Consider the following 19,677-nt stretch of genomic DNA (forward strand, 5'->3'; position numbering starts at 1 on the left):
GAGCTCCAGCCCTTGGATCATCCTTTGGGAGTGTTTATCTCATGTATCATTGATGGATCTGTCTGGTGGCTGGAGCATGGGGGTGGAAGGCAGAGCAGGCTCTCTGGGAGTGTTTGCAGAGGAACTGAAGCATTGTTTCCTCACTTGTGTGCACTTTGCTCAGAATCCAGCTCTGCAGTGTGCAGAACTATGACCTGGCTGCCTCTGAAGATGCACAAATAACCACAAAACAATAAACCAGGTAAAACAACCCTCCCATGAGCAACCACATTCTTGCAGGGACACACCTTTATTGTTATGGCTATATATATATATGTGGTGAGGTGCTGTGGGTTCCCAGCAGCACCTGGCCTCAGCTATCCCATGTGTTGTAGCTGTTCAGCTTCCCTCTGTCACATTTGGTTGAAGTTCACCTTCAGCATTAATCCTGATGACAGCTCACACCCAAACAGCACAGCTCCATGCCCTGTTTCTTAACTGCTCTCACATAAGAGATGATCTCTCTAAAAGGGAGATGATGCTCTAACCCTGTTAATGTGGAGAGAGCAGAAACACATTGCTTAGAACCTGCTCATTACTAAAAATAGATGAATTTGTGTTTAGTAAGACCTTGGAGCAGCTCTGGGTTTTCAGTACGTCCCTGGGCAGCCTCTTGCCCTTCCTGCCTGTGTCTGTATGCAGCCCTTTCCCCTCCTGCCTATGGACCTGCCCTGACTCTTCTTCACAGCTTCTAGATGGCTGATTTGAGTCCTGTGTCATCTTTCTGTGCCTTCCCAGAACTTTCACCGTGGCATCAGGATACAGAAGTGGAGAAAACCTATCTAAAGTGATTTCCATGAGCACCTCTCAGCCTGCTTTCTATAGCTTTTATAGGGTTTCTCTCACCTGTTATGGCTTATAAATACCACAGGCTTAGTGATCACCAGTGATGGTGCAACCTTGGCTATGAGGAATGGGAGCTCTGCAGTGCTCACCTTGGTGAATCCCTGCTTCTTGTTTCTGCAGGTCAGAAAAAGCACTGATACAGGCTGGGCAGTGGCTGGCTTGAGAGCAGCCCTGAAGAAAAGGACCTGGGGGTGCTGGTGGATGAGAAGCTCAACAGCAGCCACCTGTGTGCACTTGCAGCCCAGAAAGCCAATCCCATCCTGGGCTGCATCAAGAGAAGCACAGCCAGCAGGTCGAGGGAGGCCATTGTCCCCCTCTGCTCTGCTGAGACCCCACCTGGAGTACTGTGTCCAGATCTGGAGCCCCTAGTACAGGAAGGATCTGGAGGTGCTGGAACATGTCCAGAGCAGGGCCATGAGGATGAGCAGAGGGCTGGAGTTCCTCTCCTATGAGGACAGACTGAGGGAGTTGGGGCTGTTCAGTCTGGAGAAGAGAAGGCTCTGAGGAGACCTAATTGGGTCCTACAAGAAAGCTGGGGAGGAACTTCTTGTGGGTGTCAAGGAGTGATAGGACTGGGGGGAATGGAACAAAACTAGAAATGGGTAGATTCAGATTGGATGTGAGGAAGAAGTTCTTCCCCATGAGGGTGGTGAGAGACTGGCACAGGTTGCCCAAGGAGGTGGTAGGAGCCTCATCTCTGGAGGTTTTTGCAGCCAGGCTGGATGTGGCTGTGAGCAACCTGCTGTAGTGTGAGGTGTCCCTGCCCATGGCAGGGGGGTTGGAACTGGCTGATCCTTGAGGTCCCTTCCAACCCTTACAATTCTATGATTCTAGGACAAGAGCAGGATTCTTTCTGTTGCTTTCCCTCAGAGTTAAAAGGAGAGGTAGTTTGTACTCAGTTATTCCTCTGATCCTACCCAGTCAGCCAACCCCTGGAATAACAACAACAACAGTGTCATTTCTCACATGATAAATAATGATGATGCCTCCTAGAAAGGATGCCCAAGTGAAAACTTGCTGGTTAGATGACCCAGGCTCGCTCCCTATCAAAGTCAAGCCCATTGGCAGGCTGCTCATGGACTTCAGAAAGAATCTAAAAGCAGAGGAAAAGCTCAGCCTGTACCTGGGATCATTAAAACTGCTGTTAACAGCAAAGCTGACAACTCCCTTGCCTGAGGAAAAAAAAAATCACTCGTGAGGGGTTTGCATTTTGTTGGCTTCCCCTCAGTGGTTCAGAACAATAAATACAGATGTCTTGAAGAGAGCAGGTTTGCTTAGGCAGCAGCTGAAGCCACATGGAGCCCTCAGCAGGAGATGATGCTCTCTGAAGCTCATGGACTTCTCCTGTGCGTGTAATGACAGCTGCAATGAAGTGGAGCGCTGGCAAAGTGAGCAGCAATAACCCCAGTGCCTGGGAAGGGTGGTCCAAGGAGCAAAGTTAGTCCTAGGAGGTGAGACTGGGCACAGCCCAAAATGCTGTGCTTCAGATGTGGAAGAAATACAAATACATGGAGAAGGGAAAGTAAGGAGTAGGTGCAGCAGAGGAGTTTCACTCCATAAGGGTTTGTGGTATGCTGGCAAGGCTGCAAATGGACAGCTGCCCCCCTCTTTGATCCATCTTGGGGGTCTGAAGGGCATAGAATCATGGAATCAACAAGGTTGGAAAAGACCTCAGAGATCATCAAGTCCAACCTGTCCCCCAACACCTCATGACTAACTAAACCATGGCTCCAAGTGCCACATCCAATTCTTTTTTGAGCACCTCCATGGACTGTGACTCCACTCCCTCCCTGATCATAGTATCACCAAGGTTGGAAGAGACCTCAAAGATCATTGAGTCCAACCTGTCACCACAGACCTCATGACTAGACCATGGCACCAAGTGCCACATCCAATCCCCTCTTGAACACCTCCAGGGATGGTGACTCCACCACCTCCCTGGGCAGCACATTCCAATGACCAATGACTCTCTCTGGGAAGAACTTTCTCCTCATCTCCAGCCTGAACTTCCCGTGGTGCAGCTTGAGACTGTGTCTTGTTCTGGTGCTGGTTGCATGACCAATACATGGTTAATTCTTAATGGCCACACAGAGGGCAAGTCCTACATCCCAGCTGGGTCAAAAGCAGCCAAGAATGACAAGGCAGCAGAGCTTGTGATGCCCACTGAGCTGGCAGGTTCACATAAACCCAACAGCACACAGACCCCAAAAGACTCAACAGCATCTCCAGATGGGGCAGTAGGAGCCACCAAAAGGATGTTGAAGTGATCAGGGATGTTGAGGTCTGGGTGTTGTGAATTTCTAAGGCCAGCTCAGGGATTCTCTCTGCAGTGCCAGAAGCATTGGGAAACCTGACTGCTGCAGGAAACTCCCTTGGGGCACTTCCCTTTTATAGACCCTGACCTTTGCCTCAGCTGCCCAGGCAGTGTTTGGATGTTACATTGGTTTCCCCCATAATTGGATGAAGCTCAGCAGCTTCAGCTGAGTCTCTGGGTTCAATCAAATCATCCTCTATATGAACTCACAAATTTATCAGGAGACATCTACTGGGAATTCACTCTCCAGCCCCAAACCCAATAAAAGCACTCTCTGGAGAAGTGTTGAAGGGGCAGAGGAAGTGCAGCTGCCCAGAGGAAACTGTTCAGTGTCTTCTGGTGCTTTTGGGCTGGTCCAGCCATTGCATGCCTGTCCCTGTGTCTGTCTGGCTTTCTGCAGTCCATGTTGCTGCAGTTCCCTGCTCCAAGCTGCTCTGGGAAGCTCCTTAGCTTGCACTCAGTGTGATCCATGTTTTCCTAAGCAGTGCAATAACTTCCTTTCCTGGGGAAAGGCCACATGAGGAGCCTTGTGCTCCTGGATGGAACTTCCCTTTTCTTGAGCATTTCTATTTCTGCACTGATGTGAGCAAGCAACACAGCAAGACCTTCACTCCCCTGAAAGCCTCTCTGCCTCCATTGTTCTGTAGCATCCTTTCTCTGGCTCAGGAAAACCAGGGATCATAGAGTCATGGAATGGATTGGGTTGGGGGGGGACCTTGAAGATCACCCAGTTCCAAGTGCCCTGATGTGGACAGGGACACCTCCCACCAGCTCAGATTGCTCAAGGCCTCATCCAGCCTGGCCTTGAACAGCTCCAGGGAAGGGGCATCCACAACCTTCCTGGGCAACCTGTTCCAGTGTCTCCCTACCTTCACTCTAAAGAATTTCTTCCCAGTCTCCACACTCAATCTCCCCTCTTGCAGCTCAAAGCCACTGACCCTCACCCCATCTCTGTAAGCCATTGTAAGCAGTCACTCTGCAGCCTTCTTGTAGACCCGTCAGGTACTGGAAGGCTGCTCTAAGGTCTCCCTGGAGCCTTCTCTTCTCCAGGCTGAACAACCCTACCTCTCCCAGCCCATCTCCGTGGGGGGAGGCTCTCCAGCCCTCTGCCTCACTTCTCCCCTGTCTTTGCCTTCTGCCTGGTGCGGGTTATCTGAAGGCTCCTGGCAAAAGGGAAAAGGTGCAAAGATGGTAAATTGCCCCAAGTTGTGATGGAGTTTTTGAGCCCCACGCCTCGTTGGCTGTGGTTTGTGGGTGAGCAGTTGCTGCTGCAAGGGTGCTGTTTGTCATTTGAATGTTCCCACAGCAGCCTTCAGTCATCTGGGGCCTTTTTAAACAAATGGGGGGAAAAAAACAACAACCCTCCCTGGGTCAAACATTGCTTTTGCAGTTGGGCTCTGTTATGGTGACAAAGCAGCTGAGTGTTTGCATTGCTTGCTGGCAGCTAATGCTACGCCCCTGGAGGTTGTTTCAGTGGATCTGTACAGGAGCCATATGTGTAGAGAAGATAAGATTTGCAATTGCATATGAAAAAGAACCCACTCACACCAAAAAAACCAAGCTAAATCCATAGGTCAGATGAACAGCTGCCCCAACTCCTGCTCTCAGGGAGCTTCCTCATGGCCAGCCGGGGCTCAGAGCAGTTGGGGGAAGCACGGCACCGGTTACAGCGCTGGTGGCTAAACTGCTGTTAAACCACTAGCAGGAATTAGGCCAGGTGAGAGGCAAGCAGCACAGGAGAAGCCATGGAAGCTTCTCTAATGCAGTGAGGGTTTTTTTTCTGGGTTAACCTTTTCACTGGATTTCTGCATCTGCAAGAGCTGACACAGTCTCAAGCTGCTCCAGGGGGAGTTTAGGCTGGAGGTGAGGAGAGAGTTCTTCCCAGAGAGAGTTGTTAGTCATTGGAATGTGCTGCCCAGGGAGGTGGTGGAGTCCCCATCCCTGGAGGTGTTCAAGAGGGGATTGGATGTGGCACTAGGTGCCATGGTCTAGTCATGAGGTGTTGGGTGACAGGTTGGACCTGATGATCTTTGAGGTCTCTTCCAACCTTGGTGATACTGTGATTCTGCAGCTGGTGCAAGGTTGTCTGAGACCTTTAGGTGAGCTGCTGCCCTTTGTTTTGGACAAGGGCATTGTGAAGTCTCTGTCACTCTGTTCCCATCCTAGTTTTCATGCTTGGAGCTAGGCACTCCAGGGTTCCTGTTCCTAAGGGGGCTCTGTCACCTCACATGGAGGGGATGGCAGTACTGAGTGCCACCCTGGGAGGGGACCTCCAGAGGGTGAGTCCAACCCCCCTGCCAAAGTGGGATCACCTAGGGTAGCCCACTCAGGAATGCATCCAGGTGGGTTTTGAATGTGCCCAGAGAAGGAGACTCCACAACCTCTCTGGGCAGCCTGTTCCAGTGCTCTGTGAATTTTCTTCTCATGCTGAGGTGAAACCTTCTGTGTTCCAGCTTGTGCCCGTGGTTTCTTGTCTTATCACTGTGCACCACTGAAAAGAGCTTGGCCCCCTCCCCTTGACACCCACCCTTCAGACATTGATGAAATCCCCTCTCAGTCTTCTCTTCTCAAGGCTAAACAGCCCCAGGTCTCTCAGTCTCTTTTCATAGGAAGGTGCTCAAGTCCCCTAATCATCCTTGTGGCTCTCTGTTGGCTTCTCTCCAGCAGGTCCCTGTCTCTCTTGAACTGGGGAGCCTAAAACTGGAGCTGGGGTGGCTGCAGGCAGCAGCTTGGTGCAGTGCTCTGGGCATCTGCTGTGTGTTCCACCTGAGCACAGGAGATGGAGCAGGGCCATGACCTTGGGAAGGTCGAGGTGAGATGTGCTTGCAGCCTGCACCTGGTATAATTGCATCTGCCATCCTTAAAATTGCTCTTTTATATGTCAGTGGTCAGATGCTTAATAGACTCAGATTTTCTGAGCAGGAACTTACTGACTTGTGAATCAGCATCTCCATGAGCTCAGCTCCAGAGCCAGAGTGGCCAGAGGGCAGCTGAGCTGCCCATGAATGCACCAGTTAGCACGATGCTAGATAATGCAAGAGCATCCAGGAACAGGTGAGGCTGTGCGTGGTGGTAGGAGTTTGGCTGAAGTTTCCAACCCACTGCATGCATCTGAATTGCTTCTTGAAAAAGGAGTGGAAAGCAGAGGCCCAGTCCACTTAGAAGGTGGCTGGAAATGGTGACATCAAGGTTGCTGGAGGGCAGATTTATGTGTTTTCATCATATGCCCCATTTCTCTTGTGCTGTTCCTCCGCCAGCTCATTTTCTGAGATCCTTCTGATTTAGGGTTTAGTTTGTGCCTTCCCCTCCCAGCCACTCCCCTGCTGACACTGGCACCTTTTGCAGAGAAGCCCTGGGAACACAAATCCATCAGGAATTCCAAGGTGAGTGGCTTGTTTGGCAAACAGTAGCTCCAAGTTTGCCTCCTTACAGATGCCTGCTTTCCTATGTATAAAAAGGCAGAGCTGCTCTGGAGAGGTTCCTTGCAGGTATCTTTCTCCTCTGAGCTCCAGGATGAAACCTTGGCCCCTTTCATGCCAATGAGGCTCTTGCTGTTAACTCTTTATTTCTTCTCTGTCTCCCTTGGCCCCTTTGATGCCAATGAGGCTCTTGCTGTTAACTCTTCATTTCTCCTCTATCTCCCTTGGCCCCTTTGATGCCAATGAGGCTCTTGCTGTTACCTCTTCATTTCTCCTTTATCTCCCCTAGCCTCTCTCCAGGCCAGCACGATGGTGATGTGTTCATGGTACCTTCTCTGCAGTCTGTTTCCCTGTTCTTTTCTGTCTCAGGACATTAAGTGCTGCTCATTCTCACAAACAACAACTGATGGCTGTGTATTGATTTGCTTATTATTTTTTATAAGCTCAGGGAAATCAGCAGTACAAGTTAATTGAGCTATGCAGTGGTCAAGAGATAGTAAATACCCAAGACACTGTGCTCAAGAGGTGAACACACTTTCCTGGCAAAGAGCTGGTCCAATTTAGCCTTAACTGCTGGGCTGCTGATGTTTCTGTGGCCATCCTGGGGTTGTTGGTGCTCTGTGCAGCTGCTGCCCCCCATGGTTGAGGATGGTTAAGGAGGGATTCCCCCGAGGGGAGTCCCCAGCCTGCCACGTGAGCGAGTAGGAAATGCCGAAGAGGGATGTTGATGTTTCTGCAGCCTCCTCGTTCTCTGGTGCCTCAAGCCCCTAACCTGGGGTGCTTATCTTGTTCTATTTGGGTGCTCATCTTGTTCTGTTTGGGTGCTGCTCTGGTCCTCAGACTGACAGGCCCCTACACTGCTGGTGCTGAAGGAGGAAGAGGTGCTTCTCTTGGATGCAATTCCAGCTGCAGTCTGAGCTGCAGCCCAGCATGGTGAAGAGCAGAGCATCAGTCCCTGTGTGCCTGTTAATAGCTGCGGTGCTCTCTGGTGAAGCTGTGTTGGGGTTGCCAGCTTTCATCTCTACAGCCAGGGCTGTGAGGGAGACTCCCCAAGGCTGAACACCTTGGATGGGATTCCAGCATCCTGCAGCTAACGCAGGAGTAAAATATATGTAAAGAAGAATTTGCCTTTCAAAAAGGTGCTCATTAAAGCGAGAGGACACAGTCTCTAGCTGCATCAGGGGAGGTTCAGGCTGGATGTTAGGAAGAAGTTCTTCCCAGACTGAGAGATTGGCCATTGGAATGTGCTGCCCAGGGAGGTGGTGGAGTCACCATCCCTGGAGGTGTTTAGGAAGAGACAGGATGGGGTGCTTGGTGCCATGGTTGAGTTGATTAGATTGTGTTGGGTGATAGGTTGGACTCAATGATGTCTGAGGTCTTTTCCAACCTGGTTAGTTCTGTTCTGTTCTATTCTATATATTTACTCTACCTTAAGCACTGAAACTTCCCCTTCAGCACTTTAGGACCTACAGGAAAGCTGGGGAGGGACTTTTTAGGGTGTCAGGTAATGATAGGACTAGGGGGAATAGAGCAAAAGTAGAAATGGGTAGATTCAGATTGGATGTTAGGAAGAAGTTCATCCCCATGAGGGTGGTGAGAGACTGGCACAGGTTGCCCAGGGAGGTGGTGGAAGCCTCATCCCTGGAGGTTTTTGCAGCCAGGCTGGATGTGGCTGTGAGCAACCTGCTGTAGTGTGAGGTGTCCCTGCCCATGGCATGGGGGTTGGGACTAGCTGATCCTTGAGGTCCCTTCCAACCTTGATGATTCTACGATTCTATGATCCCCTGCCGTGTAACGAGGGCAGAGGTGCGTGTGTTAAGAGCTGACTGCCAGGCTCATCCCTCATGCTGATTTGGGGGGCGGGGGGAAAAACCCAACCAAACAACAAAAACCATAAAATGTATCCTGGAGAACCTTCTCCCTTACTTCATTTTGGGTTAATGGGTGAAAAAAGAGCTGGCACAGCTGGAAAAGTGCAGCGCGTAGAGTTCAGCGAAGGCTCCGGTCGCAGCGGGAAGAGTTAAACTGCACTTAGTTAAGTCTTGTTAATCTGATTTATTGTAAGCGAAGGCACTCGAAGCAAAACAGATTATTTGTGCAGCAGATCTGACAAGTGTTTTGCAGAGGCATTTGACAACATTTAAGAATATTAAAAAAAAACCAGGGGGAGGGAGGGGGGGGAGAAGCTGTAATTGCCTCCTAGGAGAGGCGTTTGTGCGGCGGAAGTTGAGAGAGTAGAAAGAGACAGATTTGATGAATAACGCTGAAGAAAAGCTGAACTCTCAGCAACAATATTATGAAAGCGTGATGTCTGGAGACTAGTTGCACCCTGGCAAGACTTCACACAAATATTTAGGGAGCAAATGACTTGCTTGCAGAGACAGAGAGAGTATTCATGCAGCGTTTATGCAGGCTTCTCCTGTTCTTAAGCAGCAACTGTTGAACCCTGCCTGCCAGGTTTTGTTTATTGGGCCCTACCAGAGGGCAGGTAAGAAGGTCAGATCATAACATGGAAGATAGAGGAGAGGATTTGGACACTGAAAATTTGATTTGCCTGCCTGCCTATCAATCTATCTGCCTGCCTATCTATCTGCCTGCCTGCCTTATCTATCTATCTGCCTGCCTGCCTATCTGTCTGCCTGCCTGCCTATCTATCTATCTACCTGCCTGCTTATCTATCTGCCTGCCTGCTTATCTATCTGCCTGCCTGCCTATCTATCTGCCTGCCTGCCTGCCTATCTATCTGCTTGCCTGCCTGCCTATCTATCTGCCTGCCTGCCTACCTATCTATCTGCCTGCCTGCCTATCTATCTGCCACCTATCTATCTGCCTGCCTCCCTATCAATCTATCTGCCTGCCTATCTATCTGCCTGCCTATCTATCAATCTATCTGCCTGCCTGCCTACCTATCTGCCTGCCTACCTATCTGCCTGCCTGCCTATCTGCCTGCTTGCCTATCTGCCTGCCTGCCTATCTGCCTGCTTGCCTATCTGTCTGCCTGCCTATCTGCCTGCCTGCCTGCCTATCTACCTGCCTGCCTATCTACCTGCCTGCCTGCCTATCTGCCTGCCTGCCTATCTGCCTGCCTATCTATCTACCTGCCTATCTATCTATCTGCCTGCCTATCTATCTATCTAGCTAGCTAGCTACCTGCCTGCTTATCTGTCTATCTACCTGCCTATCAAGCTAACTGTCTATTTATTTTTAAAGTCTACTTGATCCTGAAATTTGGCAGAAATGTTCCCTGACAAGGTTGGATGAAGCTTTAGGCAGCCGAGTCTAGTGGAGAAGGATCCCTGCCCATGGCAGGGAGGTTGGAGCAGATGATCTCTGAACTCATCTCCAACCTAAGCTGTTGTAGGATTCTGTGACTTAAAATAACATTGTGATCAGGATGCCAATAAAAGAAGAGTGAATCTTCTACACTGGGAGAGTAATACACAGGAGATTTGTCTGGGCTAGAAAGAAACAGGGTGTCTGCTATGTGTGTATCAATGACACTTGGGGCACTCTTGCAAGGAGATCTCAGCTATTAAGGGCATCAAGCTGATCCACCCCCCTCCCCCCTGAAATGGGAGACTCCTAAGTCCCTTCCTTGTAGCTGTTTGTGCAAAAAAAAAGAGGGGCTGTGGAAAAAACTTCCTCCACCACCTGACATCAGATCAATTTCCCCAGCACTTAATAAATGCAGCTTTGCACCCATTAACTTTCATGGAGTCTGTTTAGCTCCGTGGGTTTGGTGCCGACTAATTCTTCAAAGGCCTTGAAGCTACCTAGGCTGCTCTGGCAGTGACATGTGAAGCTATTAGAAAGATGGATGCATTGAAGCCCTGTGGCAGAAAGACTCCGTAGCTGTGGCTGTCAAGTAGCTCTTTCAGAAGGTAACGAGGCTGTGTGGGTGGAAACTCTCCAATGTGGGAGCAAAGTGCCCCGTGGGGTCCTGCAGCCCTTCAGGGGCTGCCAGCATGATGCTGGAGAAGGATTTGTCCTGGAAACTCTTCCCCTTCCTTAGCTGTGAGGGTTTGGGGAGGAAAAAAATAGAAGTCCTCGCTGGAAGGATGAGGGCTGGGGGCTGCCAAGCCTGATCCAAGAGACCACTCGGTTGTGCAGCAGGAGGGCTTTCAGACTCTCCCCTCCAGCACTTCCATGTGTGGTGAAGTGGTCAATTCCAGGGTAAATATTTTCATGTTCACCTTGAGGAAGCTGTTGTTTGGGGCTGGTTTGTTTGGGGCTGGTTTGTTTGGGGCTGGTTTGTTTGGGGCTGGTTTGTTTGGGGCTGGTTTGTTTGGGGCTGGTTTGTTTAGAACTGGTTTGTTTGGGGCTGGTTTGTTTGGGGCTGGTTTGTTTGGGGCTGGTTTGTTTGGGGCTGGTTTGTTTGGGGCTGGTTTGTTTGGGACTGGTTTGTTTGGAGCTGGTTTGTTTTAGGCTCACGGTGAGGAGAAAGTTCTTCCCAGAAAGAGTAATTGGCCATTGGAATGTGCTGCCCAGGGAGGTGGTGGAGTCCCCATCCCTGGAGGTGTTCAAGAGGGATTTAGATGTGGCACTTGAAGCCATGGTTTAGTTAGTCAGGAGGTGTTGGGTGACAGGTTGGACTTGATGATCTCTGAGGTCTTTTCCAACCTTATTGATTCTGTGATCCTAAAATGTGAGCTTCTCTTCCATCCATTCTCAGTTTAACTCAACCTTTTCTGAGGCTGAAGGAGCTGGAGCTTGCTTGGCCTTCCAGTATCTTGAGGGGGCCTACAAGGAAGCTAGGGAGGGAATTTTCAGGGTGTCAGGACTAGGGGGAATGGAACAAAACTAGAAATGGGTAGATTCAGGTTGGATGTGAGGAAGAAGTTCTTCCCCATGAGGGTGGTGAGAGACTGGCAGAGGTTGCCCAGGGAGGTGGTGGAAGCCTCATGCCTGGAGGTTTTTGCAGCCAGGCTGGATGTGGTTGCGAGCAACCTGCTGTAGTGTGAGGTGTCCCTGGCCATGGCAGGGGGGTTGGAACTGAGTGATCCTTGAGGTCCCTTCCAACCCTGACAATTCTATGATTCTCTGAGGCCAGTTGCACTTGGTAGTGCTTGAATGTCCTGAGATTATGAAACTTGCAGACCCAGGATTTGTTTATTATAGCTTTTAAGCTATAAGAAAGGGGGAAAAAAAGATGGTGAAGGGAAGTTTTTAGCTGGCTTTCTGGAGACTTGCTAGCACCACCAACCTCTGCAGCTTCTCTCATGGGTTAATGTTGTCACCCCGTGTTAAAACCACGCAGTTCGAACTGTCTAACCCAAAAGACATTCTAGGAGAGGATAATTCCAACTCCCTGGTTCTTTGTTTTTTAACTGTCCTCCGGGGAGTTGAATCATCCTGCGCTAATCACTCTCATTATCCCTGGTACGAGCACAAGGCTTTGCAGAGTCCTCTGAAGAGCAGCCCAGCACTAGGCAGCCATCAGCTCTCTTAGTTCAGGTTGCTTGCTGCAGCCCCTGTGAAGATGCTGTGTGTGTGTCTTGGCTCTTTGGGGATGCAACGCTGCCTTCATCTCCTCCTTCCTCTTAACAGCGGAGAGCTGTTCTGGGAACTGCCTTAATGACAAAACCTCGCAGGATCCACGAGAGAGGGAATCTCCAGGAGTCTATAAAAATGTAATTGGGTTCCACGGAAATGGTTTGAGAAAACCCAGAGAATTGGCCTCTCCGTGGGGGGGGTTTGCCATCCAAGGGAGGGCTCTTGCAGCAGCCTAGATCTGTTACACTTCACAGGAAAGCATTGGGCAGAATTTGTCTTTTCCAGCTGGGAGCCTGAGCTTCTGCACTTTTCCACCCAAAAAGGACACACAAGTATTTGCTTCATAATCTCCTTGGCCTTTTCAGACTCAGGGGGCTCTCAGTGCTGGACTCAGTGGAGGGAGGCATTTTTCAGGCTGTATTTAGTTTTGTTTCTAGCAGTAGGACAAGGGGGAATGGTTTGAAGCTGAGGGAGAGCAGGGTCAGACTGGAGCTGAGGAAGAAGTTCTTCAGGTGATGAGACTCTGGAACAGGCTGCCCAGGGAGGCTGTGGATGCCTCTTCCCTGGGGGACGTTCAAGGCCAGGCTTGAGCAGCTGAGTCTAGCTGAGAGGCATCCCTACCCATGATGGGGAGGTTGGAGCAGACGATCTCTGAGCTCCCTTCCAACCTGAGCCATTGTAGAATTCAGTGAGAGAAGCCCAAGAGCCACAGAAGTGCTGCACAGAGCGACACAGGACGTGCAGGAGGCGAAGCTGTCTTCCACCACCCAGCTGTCACATTTTGAGTGGTGTCTAAATGCTCTTTTCTGCTAAAGCCTGGAGAGCTCAGACTTTCAGAAATGGTTAATCTCACGTCACTGGGGACCCAGGGAATCTAAGGCAGAACACACAGCCCCTCAGCAGCAGCAGCTCTCAGCTCTGCAGCCTTGGGTGCTGAGGTTGCAGCCACACTAGGGCCGAAGCCAGCCAGGGGTGGCAGCTAAAATAAGACCTTTCCTTGCTTTGATTTGCACATCATCTAGAGCAGCACTTGGCAGAGCAGCCCTAGGAGCAACGAAATGCTCTGCAAAAGCTGAATTCAAATCCAGTGCTGCTGGGGTTTGTGGTAATTTGTTGTTGTTGGGGTTTTTGTTTGCTTGTTGGGGAGGGGGGTGTTGTGGTGTGTGGGGTTTTTGGTTGTTGCTTTGTTTGGGGTTTTTTTATTGCTTGGTTGGTTTTGGAATGAAAATAGAATTAAAATGACAATGAAATGTTTTCTTCTTCTTCTTCCTTAAGCCCCATTTGGGGCCAAGCTCCTCGCTGGGGTGCAGGGCTCTGACTTTTTGTGAGGCTGATTGGCAACTGAGAGCAGCAGAGGATCTGCCTCTCTCCCGTGCTGCATGTAAAATATTCATACAATTAAAGAGCAGCTTTGAAGTGCTCCGGAGTCAGCTGCACTGTGCTTTACTTTGGGTGATCAGGAGATGAAAATGGAAATGTTTTAATTGGATTTGGTCCTAAGAAAGTGTGCCATGTCCTTGTTGGAATTGCCTTGCCAAGGGATACTACACCTCCTCCTTGCAGCTCAGAGCAGCTGGCCCTGTGTGGAGGGGGCTGTGATAAATGGTTAGTTTTAATCATCTCTGCTTTGGAGTGAATTAGGAAGGAGGGGCAGGTTTTTTATTCACTGAGCTGTATTACTCCACAGAGAAGGATTTAAACCAAGGAGAGAACTCAAATCTATCTTGGCTTGCAGGACAGGTTTGGGCTTGTTTGTTTTTGTTTTGAGGGTTTTCTGTTTGTTCTGTTGTTTCAGTTGGGTTTGGGTTTGTTTATTACAGTGGGGGAAAAAAGCAAACCCAAAACCAATTTACTCCAACTTCTTGCAGCAACATAATGAGCTGCCATTTCCTGCTATGCAATAGCTAAAGGTCAGAGAAAACCTTGCTGCTGGAAAGCAAAGGCTTAGGCACTTACAAAGTCTGTGTGTGTGTGCATGCACAAGCATTTCCTCTTTGGCCCCACATCCAGCCCAGCTGCTGGCAGAAGTGGTGTGCAGGGAGCTGGGGCCAGGGCATATGCCCCACGTGGTTGTGCCACTCAAGCAGCTGCCACCACTGGTGACAGAGCCTTGCATTGGAAATGTGTTGTGCTCTGGGTGGGTTGTTCTTGACACACTCATCTCAGTTCAGGTTCATTTCCAAGTGCTGCAGTCTGGTTTCACACAGCTATCACAGTGTCACAGTATCGCTAAGCTTGGAGGAGACCTCGAGGATCATCGAGTCCAACCTATCACCACAGACCCATGACTAGACCATGGCACCAAGTGCCACCTCCAATCCCCTCTTGAACACCTCCAAGGATGGTGACTCCACCACCTCCCTGGGCAGCACATTCCAATGACTAATGACTCTCTCGGTGAAGAACTTTCTCCTTACCTCGAGCCTAAACTTCCCCTGGCACAGCTTGAGACTGTGTCCTCTTGTTCTGGTGCTGGTTGCCTGGGAGAAGAGACCAACCCCTTCCCGGCTACAACCACCTTTCAGGTAGTTGTAGAGGGCAATGAGGTCACCTCTGAGCCTCCTCTTCCCCAGGCTTTCGCTCCAAGTTGTCCTACTCCCAAGCTTTGTTGGGTAGCATCTTGTTGGTGACACACCTCTGGCACAGCTCAGAAACAGCAGCAGATGAAATGTGTGCAGCTTCCCCTCTTGGCAACAGCAACCATTGGCACTGCCACAAAAAAATAAAAAGCAGCATTTTTCTCTTCCCAAGTCACAGAATCATTACAGAATGGTCTGAGTTGGAAGGGACCTCCGAAGGTTGTCTAGCCCAACCCCCTCTGCAGTCAGCAGGGACATCCTCAATTAGATCAGGCTGCCCAGAGCCCTAAAGATGTAAATGTGTGGCTGTATTTATTAAAGTCTGTGTGTGTGGTTAAGTAAAGTTAGGTATAAGTTGTACACCTAGAGGTTAGCTACTTGGTGATGTTTCTGGGAGGGAGAGGATGACATTGCAAGAGCTCAGGAGCTTACTTCCTTGACAGCTGAAGGTGAAAAATCTCCAGGCAATATGAATTCCCCTGCCTGCCTTTAGTCCCCCCAACGAACTTGCCCCTCAAAGGAGTTTCTGTGGCACTCTCCTTCCACTGCAGGGCTGTTTTCTAATTTTGTTTCCTTCCTTCATCTTCCAGCTCCTTATCTGTCCTTCCAGATTCATTACCTCTCCCTTCCTTTCTCCTTCCTTCCTTTCTTCTCCTGCTGTGCTCCCATTTTTAATGATTTATGTTCTGCTTTATTTTATAACGTTTATATCTGCAGAATGAACTGGGTTTATATCCCTCCCCCTTCCCCCCCCCCCCCCAACAACAAAAAAAATGAGCCCTGTAATTTATTTTCTCCACAAAGTTAATGCTCACTGCTGCTGAACAGCCTCTTGCTGATAGTGATGCACACTGATACTGGTGCCAGGCAGCTTCACGGTGCTTTGAGCCACACGTTTTGGCTGAGTCAGACAGTCAGGACTGGGTTGTGATGCAGCTGCCTGGGGGTAGATGACCAGGCTGGGTTAGGAACTTAAATAGAGCCATTCTGAATCAGACCTCCCTTCCCAGCTCCTGCCTTGGGCAAGAGCAATTAACAGATGCTTGAAGTAGGAACTAGGGGAGCATCCGGAGCGGTCCTTAAGCATCCAGCTCCTCTTCTCCTTCTGTAGTTAACAGCAATCACAGCCACTACTTGGTCCTGTCTTCCAGAAATGTGTCTGATCTGTCCGTGAAGTTATTAATCCTTTTGTTCTCCACAATCCCATGGCAGTGTCACTCCACTGGAGGAGGGGGGAAAAAATATTGCATAGAATCAATATAAGGTTGGGAAAGACCTCAGAGATCATCAAGTTCAACCTATCACCCAACACCTCATGGCTAACAAATCTATGGCTTCAAGGGCCACGTCCTATTCCCTTTTGAACACCTCCAGTGATGGTGACTCCATCACCTCCCTGGGCAGTACATTCCAATGGCCAATTACTCTTTCTGTGAAGAACTTTCTCCTCACCTCAAGCCTAAACTTCCCCTGGTGCAGCTTGAGACTGTGTCCTCTTGTTCTGGTGCTGGTTGCCTGGGAGAAGAGACCAACCCCCACCTGGCTACACCCTCCCTTCAAGTAGTTGTAGACAGCCATAAGGTCTCCCTTGAGACCTCTCCTTCTGTTTGTTGTAAACCTGGGGCCTGATCATTTTGCTGGGTACCTCCTTGTTGTTGAGGTGTGGAAGAAGGCCAGGAGCTGCAGTGCTGGTTGGTTTGTGGTTGGTTACAACCCTCAGTTCAGTATCAAGAATCTTTATCTCCTCCCCAAGGCAGAAGTGCCTCACTGCCAGACGAAAACTCAAGCCCATAAATGCATGAGCATTAGCGAGGGGGTGCAGGAGTGCTGCAGAAGGTACATAAATCATCCAAGGTATTTTACAATAATAGCATCTCTCACCATATTCATCTCCCTGGAGTTTATTCCTCAAGCCCTCAGTACATTTTGACATTCAGACTTAATCACAATCCCCAGTCAAAGTACACAGCGCAGAACCGTCTTGGAAGAGAGCTGCAGCTCCCTCGAGCCCAGACCTCAGGTCGACAGGGGCTGGGCAGAGCCCAGGCTGGGCTGACGTTGGAGATTATGGCACCTAAATGGCACCAGCTTCACAGCATCCCAGGGGAATCCTGCTGGCAAGCAGCCCAGCTGCTCCCATGGCTGTCTCTGCCTGGGTGGGAGCAGCTTGGTGCTGAGCAGGGCACTTATAGTATCATAGTATCATTCAGGGTTGGAAGGGACCACAAGGATCATCTAGTTCCAACCCCCCTGCCATGGGCAGGGACACCCCACACTAGATCAGGCTGGACAGAGCCTCATCCAGCCTGGGCTTAAACACCCCCAGGGATGGGGCCTCGACCACCTCCCTGGACAACCCATTCCAGGGCTTCACCACTCTCATGGGGAAGAACTTCCTCCTCACATCCAGCCTGAATCTTCCCACCTCCAGCTTCATTCCATTCCCCCTAATCCTATCACTACCTGAGATCCTGAGAAGTCCTTCCCCAGCCTTCCTGTAGCCCCCTTCAGATACTGGAAGGCCACAATGAGGTCACCTCGGAGCCTTCTCTTCTGCAGACTGAACAGCCCCAACTCCCTCCTTTCCCTCTGTTTTGGCATGGCTACCCTGGGACTGGAATGAAAGACAGGTGAGGGTAGTCCAGAAGACTGCAGGAGCACTGCACAGAGGGCCTTGCTCTCATCCTGCATCCCTGACCACTGGGCTGGGATTGCTTTAAGTGTCTGTGTGCAATGAGAACTGTTCTGCCTAAATGCAAACACTGAAGCATTTAGAAGCCAGAAGGAGGTGAGGAGAAGAGTTGTTAGCCATTGGAATGGGCTGCCCAGGGAGGTGGTGGAGTCACTGTCCCTGGAGGTGTTCAAAAAGGGATTGGATGTGGCACTTGAAGCCATGGTTTAGTAGTCATGAGGTGTTGGGTGATAGGTTGGTCTTGATGATCTTTGAGGTCTTTTCCAACCTTGTTGATTCTATGAAGGGAAGCTGGATCCATGTTCTTCCTTCCAGACCAAGATGTGTAGATGTGAGACATCTCCGCCCATGGTGGGGAGGATGGAGTAGATGATCTCTGAGGTCCCCTCCAACCTAAGCCATTCTATACTTCTATGATTCTTGTGCTCTTTGGGTTACTCTTCAGAGGAGGCTTGCCCTTTTCAACCACCATGACATGGCCTGACAGAAGTGGGTTGCACAGCTCCTGATTGATTATCCTGTCTGAGCTGCCAGTGGTGGGAGAGCCAGTGGGAAGAGCAGTGGGAGACAAGCAGTGCCTTCACCTTCAGTTTACCCATAAAGAAGGAACAGAAAAGAAGGATGATGAGGTGGTCTGCAGTGCTTTGTGGAAAGGAATATCTTTTCCCACTATCACTGTGTAAAGCACCAGGAGTCCCAGCATGCACTCCCCAAGCTGTCACTTGTGCCAACACAGATCAGTTTAATGCACAGAAAGGACCCATGGTGTGAGCAGCTTATCCAACACAGTAGATGACTGCTGGGTGCTCCATCCAACCCACAAACCATCTTCTGGGAAGCCTTAATACTTTGGCTGTGACCCTTGGGAGTGATTTTTAAAGCTTGCAATATCCTTCATCTCCTCCTGCAGTTTAGGAACAAGAACTCTTTTCAGGAGTGATTCAGGCTGTGAAGAGACTTGAGAGGAAAACACCAGCGGTGGGCAACTCCCTCCAAGCTGGGGTGACACACACACAAACCCCCATTTGAATTAGAGTTGCTTTCTGCCCTCTGTAGTCCTGGTTTGACACTCTCAGTTGCAGCTCTCAGCCTCAAACAGGCAGCAATTTCCTTCTTACACAGCCCTGCAGAGAGGAGCATCCTCAAAGCTTCATAATATAGCAGCCTCTGGCAGAGACAAGCTGCACTGGACTCTCTTTCCCTAGTGCTGCCTCTTGAATATGTTGGTATCTACAGCAAACCAAGATAAAAAGTCCTTTTAGCATCAAGGACACTATCTCCCTAGCAATCCAATCCTTGCCAGCTTGAGAAGTGAGACCAGATGTGCTTTGTTGCTCTTGAAGCACTGAGAGAAGCACTGAGTGCAGGGTTATTAACTTAGGAAAGTTGTCCATCCACTAAGGACCATAAATAATCCACGACAGCCTCTCTGCCTGACTCCACATCCCATCTCCCCTGCTCATGCTGATTCACAGCCAGATGAAATTCTCCTCCTCACAGCTGCCCAGAAGATTATTTTGGGCAAAAATGTGATGAACTTGGCTGGGACCACCTGCTGCCTCTTTGGGTCTTGTTAGCTTCACACAGCTCTGGGCATTAGCCTGGGAGCAAGAAAGGATGGAGGGACTTGATTATAGTCAGAGACCATTGCCATCTTCCTGAGGATGGCAGCCAGAGATGTGGGCACTGAGGCATGTTGGTAGAAGAGCTCAATGTGGTACCAGTGAGGGTTCCAGGCTGGCTGTGCTTTGTGAGCTTACAGCACATGGAGTCAATAGCTTTAGGCATGTGTGCTTTGGTACTCTGGAAGCAGTTCCTTTCAGCTGGTGAGTCACGTTGGAAGGGCTTTGCCACTGTCTGCTGCCCCTGGAGATGGGCATTTCCCACCTGCTGCAGGACTGTTGGTGCTGCTCCATGCCACATCTCCAGCCCTGGTGTCTGGGTGCTGATAAGAACTTGCTGACCTCTAATTTCCAAAGGATGAATAATGCAGAAGGGAGAGGGGAGGGAGGGGGAAACAGAGAGGGGAACTATCTTGGTTTTAAAAGCTGTGCCCACGTTTGATTTCTGCTCACCTCTGGTAAAACTTTGACATTAGCAATAATGTGACTGTTTCTGTTTAAATTGCAGCTCTGTTTCTGAGCCTTGTGCTTAGAGATGGCCTTTTCTTGCCTACCTGCACTTGCATCTGTTCAGATGGCACAGAGCCTGCTTGCGTGTCAGCACCATGTCTGTTGCAGCAGGAGCAGGCACCTCTTCACACTGCCTTACCCTCGGTAAGGGGAGTGCCAAAAG

The sequence above is a fragment of the Melanerpes formicivorus genome, unplaced genomic scaffold (assembly GCF_026170545.1).
Source record: "Melanerpes formicivorus ecotype bairdi unplaced genomic scaffold, bMelFor1.0.p_v2 SCAF_10, whole genome shotgun sequence".
Classification (NCBI taxonomy): domain Eukaryota; kingdom Metazoa; phylum Chordata; class Aves; order Piciformes; family Picidae; genus Melanerpes; species Melanerpes formicivorus.